The 21204-nt window shown below is 42.5% G+C and overlaps 1 pseudogene; it reads right to left on the minus strand.

Annotated features, from left to right (window-relative positions):
- The window catches only part of LOC139023441 (insulin receptor pseudogene), a 43513-nt pseudogene extending 30192 nt beyond the window's left edge, over positions 1–13321 (minus strand).
- Positions 13322–21204: the final 7883 nt, after the last annotated feature.

Genomic DNA, 21204 nt, shown 5'->3' on the forward strand with positions numbered 1-21204 from the left:
TGTATTCTGTTGCCAAGGCTCTTTCATACAGACGATACTGTAGTGTATTCGTTGCCAAGGCTCTTTCATACAGACGAACTATAGTGTATTCTGTTGCCAAGGCTCTTTCATACAGACGATACTATAGTGATTCTGTTGCCAAGGCTCTTTCATACAGACGATACTATAGTGTATTCTGTTGCCAAGGCTCTTTCATACAGACGATACTGTAGTGTATTCTGTTGCCAAGGCTCTTTCATACAGACGATACTAGTGTATTCTGTTGCCAAGGCTCTTTCATACAGACGATACTGTAGTGTATTCTGTGCCAGAGCTTTCATACGGACGATACTATAGTGTATTCTGTTGCCAAGGCTCTTTCATACAGACGATACTGTAGTGTATTCTGTTGCCAAGGCTCTTTCATACGTACGATACTACATGTATTCTGTTGCAAGGCTCTTTCATACGTACGATACTACAGTGTATTCTGTGCCAAGTCTTTCATACAGACGATACAGTGTATTCTGTTGCCACGGCTCTTTCATACGGACGATACTATAGTATAGTGTATTCTGTTGCCAAGGCTTTTCATACAGACGATACTATAGTGTATTCTGTTGCCAGGCCTTTCATACAGACGATACTAGTGTATTCTGTTGCCAAGGCTTTTCATACGGACATACTATAGTGTATTCTGTTGCCAGGCTCTTTCATACAGACGATACTATAGTGTATTCTGTTGCCAAGGCTCTTTCATACGGACGATACTATAGTGTATTCTGTTGCCATGGCTCTTTCATACAGACGATACTAGTGTATTCCTAAAGTATTCAGACCCCTTGACTTTCTCCCCATTTTGTCACATTACAGCCTTTTTCTAAGGCATCATTTGAGTCAATTGGAAGTGTACCTGTAGATGTATTTCAAGGCCTAACTCAGTGCCTCTCTGCTTGACATCATTGGAAAATCAAAGAAATAAGCTAAGATCACAGAATTTTGTTTTGTAGACCTCCACAAGTGTGGTTCATCCTTAGGAGCAATTTCCAAATGCCAGAAGGTACCACGTTCATCTATACAAACAATAGTACGCAAGTATAAACACTATGGGACCACGCAGCCGTCATACCACTCAGGAAGGAGAAGTGTTCTGTCTCCTAGAGATGAACGTACCTAGGTGCGAAAAGTGCAAATCAATCCCAGAACAGCAGCAAAGGACCTTGTGAAATGCTGGAGGAAACAGGTACAAAAGTATCTATATCCACAGTAAAACGAGTCCTATATCGACATAACCTGAAAGGCCACTCAGCAAGGAAGAAGCCACTGCTACAAAAACCGCCTTTAAAAAGCCAGATTACAGTTTGCACACGGGGACAAAGATCGTACTTTTTGGAGAAATGTCCTCTGGTCTGATGAAACAAAAATAGAACTGTTTGGCCATAATGACCATTGTTATGTTTGGAGGGAAAAGGGGGAGGCTTGCAAGCCGAAGAACACCATCCCAACCGTGAAGCACGGGGGTGGCAGCATCATGTTGTGGGGGTGTTTTGCTGCAGGAGGGACTGGTGCACTTCACAAAATAGATGGCATCATGACGGAGGAAAAGTATGTGGATATATTGAAGCAACATCTCAAGACATCAGTCAGGAAGTTAAAGCTTGGCCGCAAATGGGTCTTCCAAATGGCCAATGACCCCAAGCATACTTCCAAAGTTGTGGCAAAATGGTTTAAGAACAACAACTTCAAGGTATTGGAGTGGCCATCACAAAGCCCTGACCTCAATCCCATAGAAAATYTGTGGGCAGAACTGAAAAAGCGTGTGCGAGCATGGAGGCCTACAAACCTGACTCAGTTACACCAGCTCTGTCAGGAGTAATGGGCCAAAATTCACCCAACTTATTGTGGGAAGCTAGTGGAAAGCTACCCGAAACGTTGACCCAAGTTAAACAATTTAAAAAGGCAATGCTACCAAATACTAATTGAGTGTATGTAAACTTCTGAACCACTGGGAATGTGATGAAAGAAATAAAAGCTGAAATAAATCATTCTCTACTATTATTCTGACATTTCACATTCTTACAATAAAGTGGTGATCTAACTAACTTAAGACAGGGGATTTTTACTAGGATTAAATGTCAGGAATTGTGAAAAACTGAGTTTAAATGTATTTGGCTAAGGTATATGTAAACTTCTGACTTTAACTGTACCCTTCTCCAGATCTGTGCCATAACACAATCCTGTCTAAGAGCTTTACGGACAATTCCTTCAACCTAATTGACCACCGGTGTACTCCAATCAAGTTGTAGAAACATCTCAAGGATGAGCTATGGAAACAGGATGCACCTGAGCTCAATTTCAAGTCTCATAGCAAATGTACTTATGTAAATAAGTAATACGTTTTTTTATTTATAATACATTTGCCAACATTTCTAAAAACCTGTTTTCGCTTTGTTATTATGGGGTAGTGTGTAGAAACAAATAAGGCTGTAACTTAACAAAATATGGAAAAAGTCAGGGGGCTGAAACTTTTATTTATATACAGTGCATTCAGAAAGTTATGTGGACACCCCTTCAAATGAGTAGATTTGGCTATTTTGGCCACACCCGTTGCTGACAGGTGTACAAAATAGAGCACACAGCCATGCAATCTCCATAGACAAACATTGGCAGTAGAAAGGCCTTATTGAAGAGCTCAGTGACTTTCAATGTGACACCATCATAGGATGCCACCTTTCAACTGAGTTTGTGAAATTTCTGCCCTGCTAGAGCTGTCCCAGTCAACTTTAAGTGCTGTTATTGTGAAGTGAAAAAGTCTAGGAGCAACAACGGCTCAGTCGCGAAGTGGTAGGCCACACAAGCTCACAGAACGGAACTGCCGAGTGCTGAAGAGCGTAATTTTTTTTTGCCTGTCCTCAGTTGCAACACTCACTACCGAGTTCCAAACTGCCTCTGGAAACAACGTCAGCACAATAACTGTTCGTTGGGAGATTCATGAAATGGGTTTTCATGGCCGAGCAGCCGCACAGAAGCCTAAGATCACCACGCAAAATGCCAAGCGCCGGCTGGAGTGGTGTAAAGCTCGCCGACATTGTACTGTAGAGCAGTGGAAACACGTTCTCCGGAGTGATGAATCACGCTTCACCATCTGGCTGTCCGACAGACGAAACTGGGTTTGGCGGATGCCGCTACAACGCTACCTGCCCCAATGCATGTGATAGATAAGAGGGTTCTAAACCCCTCTGCTAATGAGCTAATTTACCTCCTGGTGATGTCACCATGAAAGGCCAAAACTCCACCCCACCAAAACAGGTTGAAATTTCAGGCGGCCTTTTCAAAACAGTTCTTATACAAAAAGGGAATTTTCCAAATGTTCACATTTTCACAGCATTATTTCAACCTCAGAGTGGAAACATATATAAATCATGTTTTTGACAGCACTTATTATAATTTTTAGAAATCAACCATTTTTAAAAACCTGTTTTTGTTTTATCATTATGGGGTATTGTGTGTAGATTGATGACGGGGAGAAAACGACTTAATCAATTTAGAATAAGGCTGTAATGTAACAAAAATGTGGAAAAAGTCAAGGGGTCTGAATACTTTCCAAATGCACTCTGTATCAATATCTGTAATAATACCATACAAGTATCATAACATTAGCTTTATTAACCTTCAATCTGTTCATTTTATTTTGGGGACCAGAATGAGGATCACTACCCGTTGTTCCTGCTGATTCAACATCTTCGAGTGTTTTCATAATTCGCCAAAAACTGTTAGTAGCCTTCCAGTATGCAAATTAGGGAGCCAAATGAACCGGTCTCTCACCGACGCAATTCGGTTCAGTTCACCTAAAAGATCTGTACAAAAAAAGAGTTGTTAGTTCGARCTCATCATCACTAGGCTACACTGACGAATCACTTTACCGTTCACTGGCAAGTCTTGACATGGGCTTCGAATTAGGGCCGGGAGAAGATCGTTATCATAATATTTTTTGATTGGCAAAAAAAATATTTAACACGAAGCAGAACAAACTCTTTAGTCCAGCAGTATGTAAAATGTGTGCTATAGCTTGGAAAATAAATGTTTCCTGAAGAAGTTAAATCCGCTTTGTGTTTTGTTTCCTTATTACGATATTAACGAGTATCGCGACACTGGTATCGTCCCAGCCCTACTTTGAATCCTAACAAAATACAAACCATATATTTTTACTTGTCCCGATGCAAAATATATAACTACATGGTATGATTTATGAGTAGCCACGGGATATAGGAGACTATATTCAGTCAGTGTGTCACCTTTTATAAACTAGTCAACACAAGCTGTTCAGTCATCAATCAAAGACCATTAAATAGCCTTTGGCTGTATAGGCCAATAAAACAATAATTAAGTGGATTTCAACTCATCGTTACCACTTCCATTAAATGGGACGTGTACATTCACTCACAAGAGACTATTAAGAAGCATCATGCTCTCCTTCCTCCGGGAAAATAAATTAGATTGCAGCAAAAACACAGAGCACAAAAAAACAACACCGGTACCAACAACAAAAACCTATCGGGGCAGCAGACTGACAAACCAGCAGTGTCTCCCAGTCATGGCTGGCTTTGACTGACAGGCGCCTGTCTTATCAACGGATCACTAGAAGATGCATATCGTTCATTCTAGCGGGAGAACGCTATACAGACTTTTCTGACTAGAGAATTGAAAACTTTTAAAATAAAATAAGCCTGCGCTTATGGAATGATGTACTGCGGGCGGCGGTGTTACCTGCTAGGCCAGCTCGAGGCACACTTCTGGGATAGATTCATACTGTCTGGTATAAAAACCTGACCATTTCAGATGATGTAATTGGCGACCTGCGGTGAACTATTGTATGTTGGTTGGCAGGCTGGGAGCACAATGGATGTAGCACAAACATAGCAGGCAGAAATAAAATGCAAGATATTCTATCATGTGGAACGAGGCTGAGACTTGTGCATACAGATTAGACAACAAAAAATATTGCTTAATTTATGCCCATACTTAATCCTTCAGTATGTCAAAAAAATGGGACGATGTAAATGTATGATGTAAGAAGTAAATGTAATGTACATTTTGTTTTGTATTTTTTTCCCTAAAAGATTTGTTTCATTTAGCCTTTTGATCAGCCAGAATGGCCCATTTTGATCAAGGTAGTTGGTTAAAACTAGAAAGCCATTTTACAAGTCCTTCATAACATAGCCTACAGAGAGACAGTACAGTGGCTTGGTCCAGCCAAGGCATTGGTCAGTCAATGTTATGAAACACTTTCAGTGAGGCCCAAGTTTCTCTCGTCTGCTCGCTCTCTATCGGAGGTTCACTGTCAAGTTGGAGAGGAGCGAGAAGGGGGCCAGCCAGAGCCAGCAGCCGAGCAATTACACAACTTGTTTATGAATTATGTCTCAGTCGGAACAGAATCTAGCACAAACTGGTCTGATGACATTACCCAATCGCAACCCTCCTCTTTCCAGTTTTTAATTTAAGGTAGCTTCACGTTATTATTTGTTTGTTTTTTCAACTCTCTCTGCGGGTCACATGAGCCAAAACCAGAAGCCACACTCGGCTGCGTTAGCGTTCGAAACAAGCACAGAGGTGTTAGCCAAGCGTTCGATTCCCTGCAATGTTGCTAGTCAAAGGCTGTTTAACAGGGTTAACTTCCAGGTGTAGCCTACATACATAAATAGTGCAGAAAAGGTGGTGAAAGAGTAGGCCCAGGCCTATTTCATCTCATAGTAGCCCAAGCCTACAGAAGTCTACCACACTATGTCAAATAGTGAAAACATCACACGAGTGAGTCACCACGTCCAGACAGAGCGAACAGAAACCATATCTTCTTTCCTTCTTGTGTTGGATGTGTTGATTGTGGCTACATAGGGTTGAGCAGCATCCCAAAAGGCACCCTATTCCCTATAAATCGCACTACTTTCGATCAGAGCCGTTTAGGCCATAGTCAAAAGTAGTGATGCACCCAGATGACATTTTTGGCAGATAACGATATCCAATATTTTCCTTGCCAAAAAAAACACGATACTGATAACCGATATTTAACATTTTAGCCTTTTTGTACTATTTAAATGTACTAGAATGCTTAACACACACAAGGACGCAGCGGTCTAAGGCACTGCATCTCAGTGCCAGAGGCGTCACTACAGTCCCTGGTTCGAATCCAGGCTGTATCACATCCGGCCGTGATTGTGAGTCCCATAGGGCGGCGCACAATTGGCCCAGCGTCGTCCGGGCCATCATTGTAAAKAAGAATTTGTTCTTACCTGACTTGCCTAGTTAAATAAAGGTTACACACACTGACAAAAAGTCGTTTTGTTGGCATTTACTTATGTCCCCATTACCAGTAAAACATAATCAAAACCTATTTCTTTAACTTACTTGCTGTTTCGTTGTTCATTTGTTCAGTCGTTTCATTCTCAACCAGGATTTCTATGGAACGCGTTTGGGTCTTTGCGTGTCAGAAAAGATAGAGTAGCACTGTCAAAGCTGTACAAAACAAGTCTGCAAACAAGGAAACACTATTTGACGTGTCAAATAAGCTTGTTGACCAATCAGGACCTGAATAGGACTGCACGTCACATAATAATTTAACGCGTTCATACATTTTTAACGTCGTCATTACACATTGATTACACTATCACTCGTATTTCATATGTCACAATGATTCATCGATACGTACTAGAGGTCGACCGATTATGATTTTTCAACGCCTATGCCGATTATTGGAGGACCAAAAAAAGCCGATACCGATTAATCGGACGATTTTTATATATATTTGTAATAATGACAATTACAACAATACTGAATTWACACTTTTATTTTAACTTAATATAATACATCAATAACATAAATGTAGTTTCAAATAAATTATGAAACCTGTTCAATTTGGTTTAAATAATGCAAAAACAAAGTGTTGGAGAAGAAAGAAAAAGTGCAATATGTGCCATGTAAAAAAGCAAACGTTTAAGTTCCTTGCTCAGAACATGAGAACATATGAAAGCTGGTGGATCCTTTTAACATGAGTCTTCAATATTCCCAGGTAAGAAGTTTTAGGTTGTATTTATTATAGGACTATTTCTCTCTATACCATTTGTATTTCATATAACTTTGACTATTGGATGTCCTAATAGGTACTTTAGTATTGCCAGCCTAACCTCGGAAGTTGATATGCTTGAAGTCATAAACAGCGCAATGCTTGAAGCACAGCGAAGAGCTGCTGGCAAATGCAGGAAAGTGCTGTTTGAATGAATTCTTACGAGCCTGCAGCTGCCTACCATCGCTCAGTCAGACTGCTCTGCCTACCATCGCTCAGTCAGACTGCTCTATCAAATCATAGACCTGATTATAACATAATAGCACACAGCACACACAATAGCACACACAATGTTGACCCAAGCCTTAGGTCATTAATATGGTCAAATCCGGAAACTATCATTTCGAAAACAAAAAGTTTATTCTTTCAGTAAAATACGGAAACGTTCTGTATTTTATCTAACGCAATTTCCATAAGTCTAAATATTGCTGTTACATTGCACAACCTTCAATGTTATGTCATAATTATTTACAATTCTGGCAAATTAAATAATTACGGTCTTTGTTAGGAAGAAATGGTCTTCACACAGTATGCAACGAGCCAGGTGGCCCAAAATGCTGCATATACCCTGACTCTGCTTGCACAGAACGCAGGAGAAGTGACACAATTTCGCTTGTTAAAAGAAATTCATGTTAGCAGGCAATATTAACTAAATATGCAGGTTTAAAAATATATACTTGTGTAATGATTTTAAGAAAGGCATTGATGTTTATGGTTGGGTACACATTGGTGCAACAACGGTGCTTTTTTCGCGAATGCGCTYGTTAAATCACCCGTTTGGCGAAGTAGGCTGTGATTCAATGATAAATTAACAGGCACTGCATCAATTATATGCAACGCAGGACAAGCTAGATAAACTAGTAATATCATCAACCATGTGTAGTTAACTAGTGATTATGTTAAGATTGATTGTTTTTTTATAAGATACGTTTAATGCTAGCTAGCACCTTACCWTGGCTCCTTGCTGCACTCGCAAAACAGGTAGTCACAGCCTGCCACACAGTCCACTCCTGGAGTGCAATGTAAATCGGCCATAATCGGTGTCCAAAAATGTAGATTACCGATTGTTATGAAAACTTGAAAATCGGCCCTAATTAAATTGGCCATTCCGATTAATCGGCCGACCTCTAATACGTATGCTATGATGCTGGTAAAGTTCTCACGCACTTACAGTGCTGGTCATAAAAAAATAAAAGCTAGCTAGCTCATGGATGCAAACAATGTTCTTCCCCAAAAACATAGCAAAATGACATCATCTGTTTCAGTTGCTATAAGACAGTTCTTATTTGATTAATGGTGGTCAGACCCATCTATTGTGAAGCTAGCCACAATAAGGATGAGCCACAATAGTGGACTTTGCGGATAGCCTTCAAAATAAAATAATGGCATAATTCTACTATTATTCATTTGCATCACTGTCAATGACATACTTTTATTTTTGAAGGCAAAATGCAAAGTCCACTATTGTGGCTAGCTTCACAACACATAACCCGGTCCGGTCGAGCCTCACTAGCCAGATGAAGCTAGCTGGCTGCTTATAACGTTAGCATTGGGCAACAGACAGATTTCACCTTTAAGTTGTCTCGCTTAAATTTTATTTTATTTTGGAGAAATGTCCTCTGGTCTGATGAAGCAAAAATAGAACTGTTTGGCCATAATGACCATCGTTATGTTTGGAGGAAAAAGGGGGAGGCTTCTTAGCCGAARAACACCATCCCAACCGTGAAGCACGGGGGTGGCAGCATCATGTTGTGGGGGTGCTTTGCTGCAGGAGGGACTGGTGCACTTCACAAAATAGATGGCATCATGAGGGAGGAAAATTGTGTGGATATATTGAAGCAACATCTCAAGACATCAGTCAGGAAGTTAAAGCTTGGTCGCAAATGGGTCTTCCAAATGGACAATGACCCCAAGCATACTTCCAAAGTTGTGGAAAAATGGCTTAAGGACAACAACGTCAAGGTATTGGAGTGGCCATTACAAAGCCCTGACCTCAATCCTATAGAAAATTTGTTGGCAGAACTGAAAAAGTGTGTGCGAGCAAGGAGGCCTACAAACCTGACTCCGTTACATCAACTCTGTCAGGAGGAATGGGCCAAAATTCACTCAACTTATTGTGGGAAGCTTGTGGAAGGCTACCCGAAACATTTGACCCAAGTTAAACAATTTAAAGGCAATGCTACCAAATACTAATTGAGCGTATGTAAATTTGACCCACTGGGAATGTGATGAAATAAATAAAAGCTCAAATAAATCATTCTCTCAACTATTATTCTGACATTTCACATTCTTAAGATAAAGTGGTGATCCTAACTGACATAAGACAGGGAATTTTTACTAGGATTAAATGTCAGGAATTGTGAAAACCTGAGTTTAAATGTATTTGGCTAAGGTGTATGTAAACTTCGGACTTCAACTGTATGCACGGTAGCTTTGACATCGGTTTTTAACATCGGCGTTAAACTAGACATCGGCATGATACCGATGTTGGCATTTTTAGCTAATATCGGACGATTCTGATATGTTCACCGATATATCGTGCATCCCTAGTCAAACGTAGTGCACTACATAGGTAATAGGGTGCCATAGGGCCCTGGTCTAAATTAGTGCACTACATAGGGAGCCATTTGGAAGGCACACAGACCCACCATGCAGAGATGCATCCATCTCCCAGACCAAACCACTAGTTCCTTCAAACAGACCTACAGCAAATCCTCCCCACACTAAAGGGAAAGGGGGATACCTAGTCAGTTGTACAACTGAATGCATTCAACTGAAATGTGTCTTCCGCATTTAACCCAACTCCTCTGAATCAGAGAGGTGCTAGATCTGTGTTTGAAGAYTTGTCTGGATTTTATCACATTTACATTGTTTAAATAAAAATTCCCATGTCTTAGTTATTAGCTATTATTCTTATCTTGTTAACTATGGACGACAAATGTTGAGCTAAGTGACGGCAGAAAAACAACACTTTTTAGGATAAAAGCAATGACAGATGGGGACTGAACAGAGGCCAATGTTTCCTCTACTATAGCAAAGCCAAGTGTGTCACAAGGATGGCTATATTTATTTCTCTATTTCTGAAGCCCTCCAAATAGACCGTTGACAAACAGCACCCAGAATGGTGTACTTTTTTACTTTAGCCTCTAGTCTAACAGAAATTGTGTTTAAAACCACATCCATTCTAAGGCCATTTGTTTGAACTGATTTAGTGAAACCAGACCTGATCGTCTCCAGTGCCACGATAAAACGGCATTATAGCCTAAAAATAGAGGGCAGTTTCTCTCTTTTAACCTCTCCTTTTGTTTACCTACTTACTGCTGTTGGCAAGACAACAGCGAATGAAGTAAATCCATGTTTTACCTCTTTGGTAAACAAAATGAGAGATTAATAAGAGAGCACCATGTCAAACCAGACACTTTTGAAATCAATGCAGCAATGCAGAAATCAATGCACCCAATCGGATTTCACTAAATTAAGAAATCGGATGCACATGTACAACAGCGAGTGAACTAATACAGATTCAAATATTTTGTTTTGTCTAAAGGAATTATGTATAACAAACCAGGCATTTTCATTGGAGTTTTTTTTTAACGGATGCACTTGTACAACATTTTTTACAGCACTCAATCAGATAAACCAAAATAGTTCAAATGAATTGTCAGGAGTAAGGATGGATGTGGCGTGTTCACCTATCTTCTGTTGTTACTATAAGTTGTTACTGAAAGTTTATAGAGTAACAACTTTAAGTAACAACAGAAGATATGTTACCACATCCATCCTTAGTCCTGACCATTCATTTGAACTCATTTGGTTTATCTAATCTGATCAGATTGAGTGCTGCAAAAAAAATTGTACATGTGCATCTGATTCTGAGTGCCAGGATCAACCTACATTGATTACAAAGTATATGGTTTGACATACAGTGCTTGCTTTTAAATCTCTGGTTTTGTTTACCCACTTACTGCTGTTGGCAAGACAACAGTGAATGACTTGAAACACATTCTTCATCTCTAAACCACAGTGAGGTAGATGGGTAGGGAATTTTTTTTATCAGCATGAGTAAACACAGCAGGTGATTCCAGTTAATATCATACAATTTTACAAGATATTTACTTCACATTGTATACTTGGCATGGCTTATAGTGCATGTTCTGACCTTAGAAAACACCACAACTGTAAACCATGGTTTATTCTATTAAATTTATTTATAAAACAGGCATTCTAAATTATTCAGGCTGTGTACTTCGATACTTAAATAATCATGCGAATATTGCCAACATTAGCATTAAACCCACATTCTAGTAGTCATGGCTGTAATTACTCAAAGCATTGACATGGCAATCAATCAACATATTTGTTAGGTGCGACTTGTCCCCCTAATCAATTAATGACGTACATTGTGTTTTGAATCTTGACTTGATATCCAAGCAAATGTATAGGATATACTTGTACATGTTGGCAAACGCATTTTGATCAAATTAGGTGGCTAATGGGCAAAAACAAATGTGCAAACCAGAAAAAAACAATAAAATTGACCTTCGTCCTTCCAAATCTCCAGTAACTAAATGGCTTGACTTTCTGTCRTCATAGCCGATCTTGTTAAATCAGAGCCTTCCAAAACCTGACACACTAATACACAATGTCAACAATTCTGTCAAATTAGGAACAATATAATACACATCTCCAACAGATAAGATTATAAATTAACTAACTACTTACTTTCTGTACTTTCTCCATTCGTTTGCTGACAATTCCATACGTAGACAGCAGTCACAAAAAACACAAGGAAAGTCCGCGGACACATATTGACTCAACTCTAGTCAATATCCGACCGACAACACAGTAGAGAGCAACTGTCTGGGGAAGAATCCGAGTCAACTCGATTAAAATTAGCTGGCAAGGTGTAGCTGTCGTTTGGTTTGTTAGTTAAACCACAGGTAAACAAAAAATAAAAACGGTCATCCCGGAAAAATGGGCGGAGGGTCCAACGTGTTCACTACTAGCTAACTTAGCGAGCTAACTCACTGGTTAGCTTCAGCTAGTTAACTGCACAGGTCAGAGGGATATTCAAAATCACCACAAACAAACCTAACAAACGCAACCGTGAGAATCATTGTGGCTAAACAAAGGAAAAGTCTCACTTTGCAATAAATTGCATCGCATTGCGTCTTTTCAAGTGTTGATACAATCCGCAGTCTCTAGCGTTGCAGAGAAGGGGGAGTAACGTTAGCTAGCTGCTAGCTAACTGCTAGCTAACGTTACCGTTAGCTGAATGGGCAGGAGGCCACAAAGTTTGTGCGATTAGAAAGATATGAACTCTCAATTGAATTACGCTTCCGGTAACACTCGCTATGGATGTTGCTATGTATCTAGTTACTAAGTAAATTGCCTATTCCCGTACATTGAAAGAAAACCTAAACCGCAGCTTGTAAAGTGCAGCAATTTCCCCCGTCGCACAGTCCTGAATTCTGTAGCTTCGCTTTTGACAACTTCAGGTTCATGCAAGGCACGCGTGGCGTACAGTAGTAAACGAAACACACGGGTCACTACTCATGGCTGCTGTCTTTCACAAACATATCTTCTTGAATAAACGCAAAATACTAACGATTACTATGTCGTTTACAACTTCAAGTAATATAAACTAATCTGAACCGTGTATGGAGAAAAAAAGAAATCAAACAGCAAACTCGATTCAGTCAACGCTGAGATTTCCACTCAACTGTCAGTCATCGCTGTTGCTCGTTCGCTAGTCAGTTGCTATTTTTCTTCATAATAACGGCGTTTCGGTGATTTAACTTGCTGAATATCTCCTTCCAAAATGACCACACGGTTATTGCACAACGAGAACAGCAAAATATAATGTCGATATTTTACTCTACGACAGAGGTAGGACAAAATTGTTCAGTCCCTTAGGATCCCCTTCTCTGTGCCTCTCCTTCGCCAGTAGTAAACAGAACCTGTAAATGGGGCGAAGGGGAAATGCGGACTGGAGTATATTGGATTACGCAGTTAGACTGGAGATAGGCCTACTGTAACAATCTACACTGCGTCTGTTAATAAGATATAAATACACTACATGGCCAAAGGTATGTGGACACCTGCTCGTCGAACATCTCATTCCAAAATCATGGGCATTAATATGGAGTTGGTCCCCCTTTGCTGCTATAACAGCCTCCACTCTTCTGGGGAGGCTTTCCACTAGATGTTGGAACATTGCTATGGGGACTTGTTTCCATTCAGCTACAAGAGCATTAGTGAGGTCGGGCACTGATGTTGGGCGATTACGCCTGGCTCGCAGTCGGTGTGCCAATTCATCCCAAATGGGGTTGAGGTCAGGGCTCTGTGCAGGCCAGTCAAGTTCTTCCACTCCAACMTCGACAAACCATTTCTGCATGGACCTAGCTTTGTGCACGGGGGCATTGTCATGCTTTCCCCAAACTGTTGCTACAAAGTTGGAAGCACAGAAACATCTAGAATGTCATTGTATGCTGTAGCGGATTTCCCTTCACTGGAACTAAGGGTACTAGCCCGAACCATAAAAAACAGCGCCAGACCATTATTCCTCCTCCACCAAACTTTGCAGTTGGCACTATGCATTGGGGCAGGTAGCATTCTCCTGGCATCCACCAAACCCGGATTAGTCCGTCGGACTGCCAGATGGTGAAACGTGATTCATCACTCCACAGAACGCGTTTCCACTGCTCCAGAGTCCAATGCCGGCGAGCTTAACACCACTCCAGCTGACATTTGGCAATGCCCATTGTTATCTTAGGGCTGTCTGCGGCTGCTCGGCTATGGAAACCCATTTCATGAAGCTCCTAACGAACAGTTCTTGTGCTGACGTTGCTTCCAGAGGCAGTTTGGAACTTGGTAATGAGTGTTGCAACCGAGGACAGACGATTTTTACGCACTAAGCGCTTCAGCACTTGGCGGTCCCGTTCTGTGAACTTGTGTGGCCTACCACTTCTCGGCTAAGCCATTGCTGCTTTCCACTTCACAATAACAGCACTTACAGTTCACCGGGGCAGCTCTAGCAGGGCAGACATTTGACAAACTGACTTGTTAAAAAGGTGGCATCCTATGATGGTGCCACGTTGAAAGTCACTGAGCTCTTCAGTAAAGCCATTCTACCGCCAATGTTTGTCTATGGAGATTGCATGGCTGTGTGCTCGATTTTATACACCTGTCAGCAATGGTGTGGCTGAAATAGCCAAATCTACTAATTTGAAGGGGTGTCCACCTACTTTTGGCCATGTAGTGTACAAAACAGCGTGAATAAATTGCGTGTTAAATCAATAATGCGTGGAAATAATAAACCTGCTTGTCTTTCAATTATGGCCAGGAGGAGAAAAATGTGCATCTCCACTTGTTGATTACATTTTAATTCTTCCCCTTCTTCTTTAGCTCTGATCAACAGACTCCAGCCAACCACACTCCAACCAACCACACTCCAACCAACCACACTCCAACCAACCACACTCCAACCAACCACACTCCAGCCAACCAGACTCCAGCCAACCACACTCCAGCCAACCACACTCCAACCAACCACACTCCAGCCAACCAGACTCCAGCCAACCAGACTCCAACCAACCACACTCCAGCCAACCACACTCCAGCCAACCAGACTCTAACCAACCAGACTGCAACCAACCACACTCCAGCCAACCAGACTCCAGCCAACCAGACTGCAACCAACCTGCTCATGCAGTTATAAGACATGTTGAGGAAGTGGAGGGGGCAGTATGCTGCTGGAGGTTTTGTCTCTGTCAACATCAACGTGATCCTGGTCTGGATTCCAAATGTCATCTATTCCCTTTATAGGGCACTACTTTTGAACAGAGTCCCTTCTCAGTCCCATGTATTTGATTTTGTCCCAAATTGCACTCTATTCCCACTTCTTTTGACCAGAACCCTATGAGCCCTGGTCTAAAGTAGTGCACTATATAGGGAATAGGGTGCCATTTGGGATGTAAACCAATGTAGCCTTCTAGACCCCAAAACTTCCAGGGACACTCTCAAGCAGTATCTAAAACATTATCTTTGTTTAAACACAGAGGCAGGCATCACATTGTCCAGCAGCATCGTTATCTCTCCTCTGTCCTTGGCAGCCTTCATAGGAAGAACAGCTGCACTGACACCCCTTATACTCAGAGAGAGCATACCCTCCTGCCTATGTCAATGCTATCCGCTTTGGGTGGACTATCACTAAGATATATGTGTATATCAAAATGTCTGCTTACACTTCCTTCTGTAATTGTTTCCCATTTTAACTTTCTGCAATTCACTTGTGCTGTTTGTATTGATGAAGATGTGTTTCCCAAATTCTCTACATTGTGCACTATGGGCTCTGGGCCCTGGTCAAAAGTAGTGCACTATGGGCTCTGGGCCCTGGTCAAAAGTAGTGCACTATGGGCTCTGGGCCCTGGTCAAAGAGTAGTGCACTATGGGCTTGGGCCCTGGTCAAAAGTAGTGCACTAGGGCTCTGGGCCCTGGTCAAAAGTAGTGCACTATGGGCTCTGGGCCCTGGTCAAAAGTAGTGCACTACGGGCTCTGGGCCCTGGTCAAAAGTAGTGCACTATGGCTCTGGCCCTGGTCAAAAGTAGTGCACTATGGCTCTGGGCCCTGGTCAAAAGTAGTGCACTATGAAGGTAATAGGATTCCATTTGAGGTGTACTACATTGTCTCGTGTGCCAGACTCAAAGGGATGAACTGAAGGGGTCTCTTCCTACACAGCCTGTAGAGAGACACGATTGAAGAGGTGGGAGGATGTGCTCATCCCAAATGGCACCCTATTTGCTATTATAGTGCACAAACTGTTCTATAGTGAGCCTTATGGGTTCTGGTCACCAGTAGTGCACTATAGGCGAATAGGGAGCCATTTGGGACTCAGCGGATATGTCATGTTTACTGTAGTTGGTTTCTCACGAGGCTGCCTGGGAAACAGAATGTCCTACGTGGAACTGGGGAGGACGTACATGTGAGGAACAGACAGGCAGAGGAGCAACAACACAGACAATGTTTGCAAACAGACAGGAACCCAGTCAAATTCCTCAGACACCAACGTGATAAGAAACGATAGAAACACTCCAACTGTCTCTCCACTCCCCTGCTGCCTGTAATTCTTTACCACAGCTCGCTGCTAGAGTGGAGAGGACAATGTGTTCTTCTCAGCCAACATGCCTGGTCAAATAAGGGTTCAATAAATAGACACTAATAGAATAACAGACTTTGTAGGATACTGGTGGTGTATATGAGGACCACACACCTGCGACCAAAAATGACAACCGATTCCCTATATAGTGCACTACTTTTGACGAGCGTCCTATAGGTTCTGGTCAAAAGTAGTACACTATATAGGGAATAGGGTTACATTTGTAGGCTTTGATAGGGTGGAGATAATCTACTGTAATTCTGCTACAGCAGAAGCACCCTATTCATAAACATACTTATTGTTCATTTACTGTAATCATAACTAACCACTGTGATACCTGTGTCAAAGTTAATGGGTGATGCTCATAACTGATAACAAACCAGAAGGAGGATTTGAATTCCTGTACTGGCAGCTTTCTGTCAGGGGATTGGCTGGACAATATCAGTTATTTTACCAGCGTTAAATCACTATCGGTTGACATCCTCTGTTGCCAGCAGGACCGGTACATTTCCGAACAGAAAGGAATCTCTTCTGTCACTAATTAAGAGAAAATAGCCCTTGATCTTAAAGGAATTCAAATACACACACGCAAGCACAAACAGACCAAGCTCTGAGAAGCTGAATCTGTTGTTGTGTTGTGTTGACTAGAAGCTGCTATAGCTAATCCATAGCTGTGCCAACAGTCAATGTTTTCCTCCTCAGAGCAATATTGCAGCTCTTGGCTTTTCATTCAAGCACCATTGCGGCAATATTGAACACTAGCTTCATAATTATACAGTGTTTGTTATTGTATTAGACAGCCATATTCCTGTCCTGTCTCTGAGATGTTATGTCTGGCAAACCTCCAGCACACCGAGCACCTGCTCCCTCAGACCACAGAGGACAGAGTTGGGTCTCAAAAGCCCCCCTGTTCCCTTTGTAGTGCACTACTTTTGATCAGTGCCCATAGGCTTCAATAGTGCAACAGTACTAGATTCTGGTCAAAAGTAGTGCACTGTGTAGGGAATACACCGACTGTACAAAACATTAAGAACACCTGCTCTTTCCATGACATAGACCAACCAGGTGAAAGCTATGATCCCTTATTGATGTCACCTGTTAAAGCCACGTTAATCAGTGTAAATGAAGGGGAGGAGACGGGTTAAAAAAATATTTTTAAGCCTTCAGACAATTGAGACATGGATTGTGTATGTGTGCCATTCAGTGGGCGATTGGGAAAGACGAAAGATTGAAGTGCCTTTGAACGGGGTATGGAAGTAGGTGCCAGGCACACCAGTTTGTGTCAAGACGAATTGAGGCTGTTCTGTTCTGAGCGCACAAAAGGGAAGAGTGTGGGGGGGTGCAGTGCGGTAGTTCACACAGATCATGGATGCGTTCCAAATGGAAACCTATTCCCTACATAGGGAACTACGTTTGACCAGGGCCCATAGGGGACTATATAGGGAATAGGTTGCCATTTGGGATGCACAGCATGTCAGAAAGGCCATCGCAGAGTACACTTATTCAACATCATGGAGTGAGATGAGATGAGAGGGTCAGGGAGGTGAGTCGATATAGCCTGGCTAACAAGATTCACGTGACTCACCAGGAGGGAGAGCTGTGACACGCTGGCCTGGACAGGAGGCTGTTGGAAATGCAGAAATGTGCTGAGCTTTGATTGGTTCTCTCAAATGTTTTTGAGAGAGAAAGAGGTAGAGAGAAATGTAGAGCGAGAGAGAGAGAGAGAGAGAGAGGAAGAGAGACAGCGATGTGACCAGCAGCTTTGAGCCAATGAGCTGATTTCAGCACCTCACTAGTGTGGGAGCATCTGGCATAAGAAGAAGCTATACTGAAGCTAATAGAATCGTGATGCACTTATTGGCACAAATTATAGTCTTATAAAGTCTGTCTGTGGGGATATTAAGATGATGAAACTTGGCAGTTTTAGCTTTAATCACCCTGTCCTAAAAGCCAGTCTTTTGTTCACTGTCTTACATTCAACACAACATTTTATTTGAACGTTACCTACCTAAACACTTCATAACCATAGTGCACTACGTGTTATTACGKATGATAGGTTCAGTACACATCACTGCTTTTTATTTATTATTTAAAATAAATTCTCCCCAATTTCGTGATTTCGATCTTGTCTCATTGCTGCAACTCCCCAACGGACTCGGGAGAGGTGAAGGTCGAGTCATGCGTCCTCCAAAACATGACCCGCCAAGCCGTTCTTCTTAGCCCCCGAAGCCAGCCGCATCAATGTGTCGGAGGAAATACTGTTCAACGGACAACCGAAGTCAGGCGCCCGGCACGCCACAAGGAGTCGCTAGAGTGCGATGAGTTAAGTAAAGCCCCCCCCCCGGGCCAAAACTTCCCCTAACCCGGACGACACTGGGCCAATTGTCCGCCACCATATGGGACACCCGGTCACGGCCGGTTGTGACACAGCCTGGGATCAAACCTTAGACCTCTGCGCCACTTTGGAGGCCACATCACTGCATTCTTTACCAGAAAGTAGGCTGGCCCCCTTTGAAATCACGTAGGTCTATTCATTGCTCTCTTTTTTATCTATAAAGCTCTCTTACAAAAACTTCCGCCATACCTAACATCATTAATAACCTTTAGATGTACAAATTACAAGCTCCCAAGTGGAGCGTCACTACAGTCACCCTGGTTCGAATCCAGGCTGTATCACAACCGGCCATGATTGGGAGTCCCATAGGGTGCTGCACAATTGGCCCAGCGTCGTCCGAGTTTGGCCCGGTGTAGGCCGTCATTGTAAATAAGAATTTGTTCTTAACTGACTTGCCTGGTTAAATAAAAAAATACCCGGTCTCAGGGATGGCAAACTCTGGAGAATCATTTGGTCTCCTCCGAGTTATGTCAATCAGCTTTTAGTTTATGTTTTGCAAAATAAAAGGTCAAATAAATCAAACATATTAGCAACACTTACATAACACATTCATAAGCATTATATAATCATTTCATAACAACCACATGTTGACAATTTCCTTTGAAGAAATTAAGCTTAATTTAGCAATATGAGGTGACTGATAGAGAGTGATTGTGGTAATGCATGTTTTACCACCTTGACAATGTATTTCAGGAACCTGTTCAGGAAATTGAAGCAGGACAGTATTTTGTGTCCAGATATATCTTGCTCTCAGTTCCCAGTCGAAGAGAACCATTTCCTTTCCCATCATTTGTTATGGAAATAAGAAGGAGGGAACAAATACATGCCGAGTCTTGTCAATGACTTCATTATAACTACATATATGTTTTGATGCATAACACAAATACATGTTTTAAGGGTCAACTGAGGTTCTTACAGACAACAACTTAAGACTGTCTGGAGCAGGGGCGTCATGCAACACAAAAACCTGGAATCAAAAATGGTTTCTTCAAAGGGTTCTCCTGTGGGGGCAGTCGAAGAACCCTTTCAGGTTCTAGATTTCTCAGGTTGTATGTGGTGCACTACTTTTGACCAGAACCCTATGGCTAAGTGGTGCACTACTTTTGACCAAAGCCCTATGGCTAAGTGGTGCACTACTTTTGACCAGAGCCCTATGGCTAAGTGGTGCACTACCTTTGACAAAAGCCCTATGGCTAAGTGGTGCACTACTTTTGACCAGAGCCCTATGGCTAAGTGGTGCACTACTTTTGACCAGAGCCCTATGGCTAAGTAGTGCACTACATATGGAATAGGGTACCATTTGGGACTGACACATGTAGTCAGACTCAGAAGGCTGTTGTTGACAGAGGCTGTCTGACAACTAAAACAACAGGGTCAGGGTTCAGTCTGATAAGAGCCGTGTGAAGGCCTCTCTCTCTTTTATCATGTATAATAATATTTGTAGCTCAGCCTAGTTTTTGTCATCCTGCCAAGTCCACAGTGCCATGAAGTGCGTGTCTTGGAGAAGATAGATATGCGGGGATGGGGAAGGAAAGGGGAGGACCTTCATGGCAGGTCTGTTCTGTCCAACCTTCACAGTTCCCAACCTTTCCCTGACGGAACAAAGTCAGCAGGCATGTCTCCCAGAGGTCCTCTGCTCTCCTGGCAGCATCCCAAATGGCATCCTATCCCCTACACACAGTAGTGCACTACAGGGCCCTGGTCAAATGTAGGGGACAATATAGGGAATAGGGTGCCATTTGGGACTCATACTTTGTCCAAGCGGCAGTGCGGTGGGTGGGACACACCCATCCCAGTGTTAATGGTCAACCCAATCAAGCTGGCCGGCGGGAGGGAAGAAGGAAGGGCGCAGCCAGTCTGGAGGTCTAGGTATAGAACAAGGGAACAGCAGAGGGGAGAGACAGAGACCCTTTCACACCAAGCTGCCTGACAGAAACAACAATAAAGTTCACAGAGTGATTCATACGAGGACTCCGCCAGGGCGCCACTGCGTTCCGCGCTGCCCCGTCAGGAAGAGGTAATACCCTCCATCCTCTCCACCCTCTGTCCGAGTATGACGTCCTCTTCCACCTTGCCGGCTTCCTCTCTGGACCGTCCGGAAGAAAGATTCCTTCCTGCTGCCCTTTTCTAGCGTTCCTCCATCTGGACTGATGGATGCTGGGGCTTTGAGGGGATAATGGACATACTCATTTACTATGGAAGTATCTGACAGTGTGTATGTGGGTGTCTGCATGCGTCCATCTGTGCTTGTGTGCGTGGGTCCGCGTGCGTGTCCGGTACGTGCGTGTCCGGTGTGTGCATGTCCGGTACGTGTGTGTCCGGTGTGTGCGTGTGTGGACCCGAGCCAATTCCGAAATTTGGAGGCATTCTTCCAGTCTCGGGCTCCTTAATCTGGAGCTGGAAGCTAAATCTGCTATGACATCATCTCTGCATCACAATACATTCCTGCAGGTCTGCCCAGTCACATGGATTATTTAATCCTGACACAGAGGGACAAATAATGCTTCTTTTTTTTTTACAGTCACTTTATTTGCACGTTAGAAATAAATCCTTTTT

This window comes from Salvelinus sp. IW2-2015, linkage group LG32 (genome assembly GCF_002910315.2).
Source record: "Salvelinus sp. IW2-2015 linkage group LG32, ASM291031v2, whole genome shotgun sequence".
NCBI classification, from domain to species: domain Eukaryota; kingdom Metazoa; phylum Chordata; class Actinopteri; order Salmoniformes; family Salmonidae; genus Salvelinus; species Salvelinus sp. IW2-2015.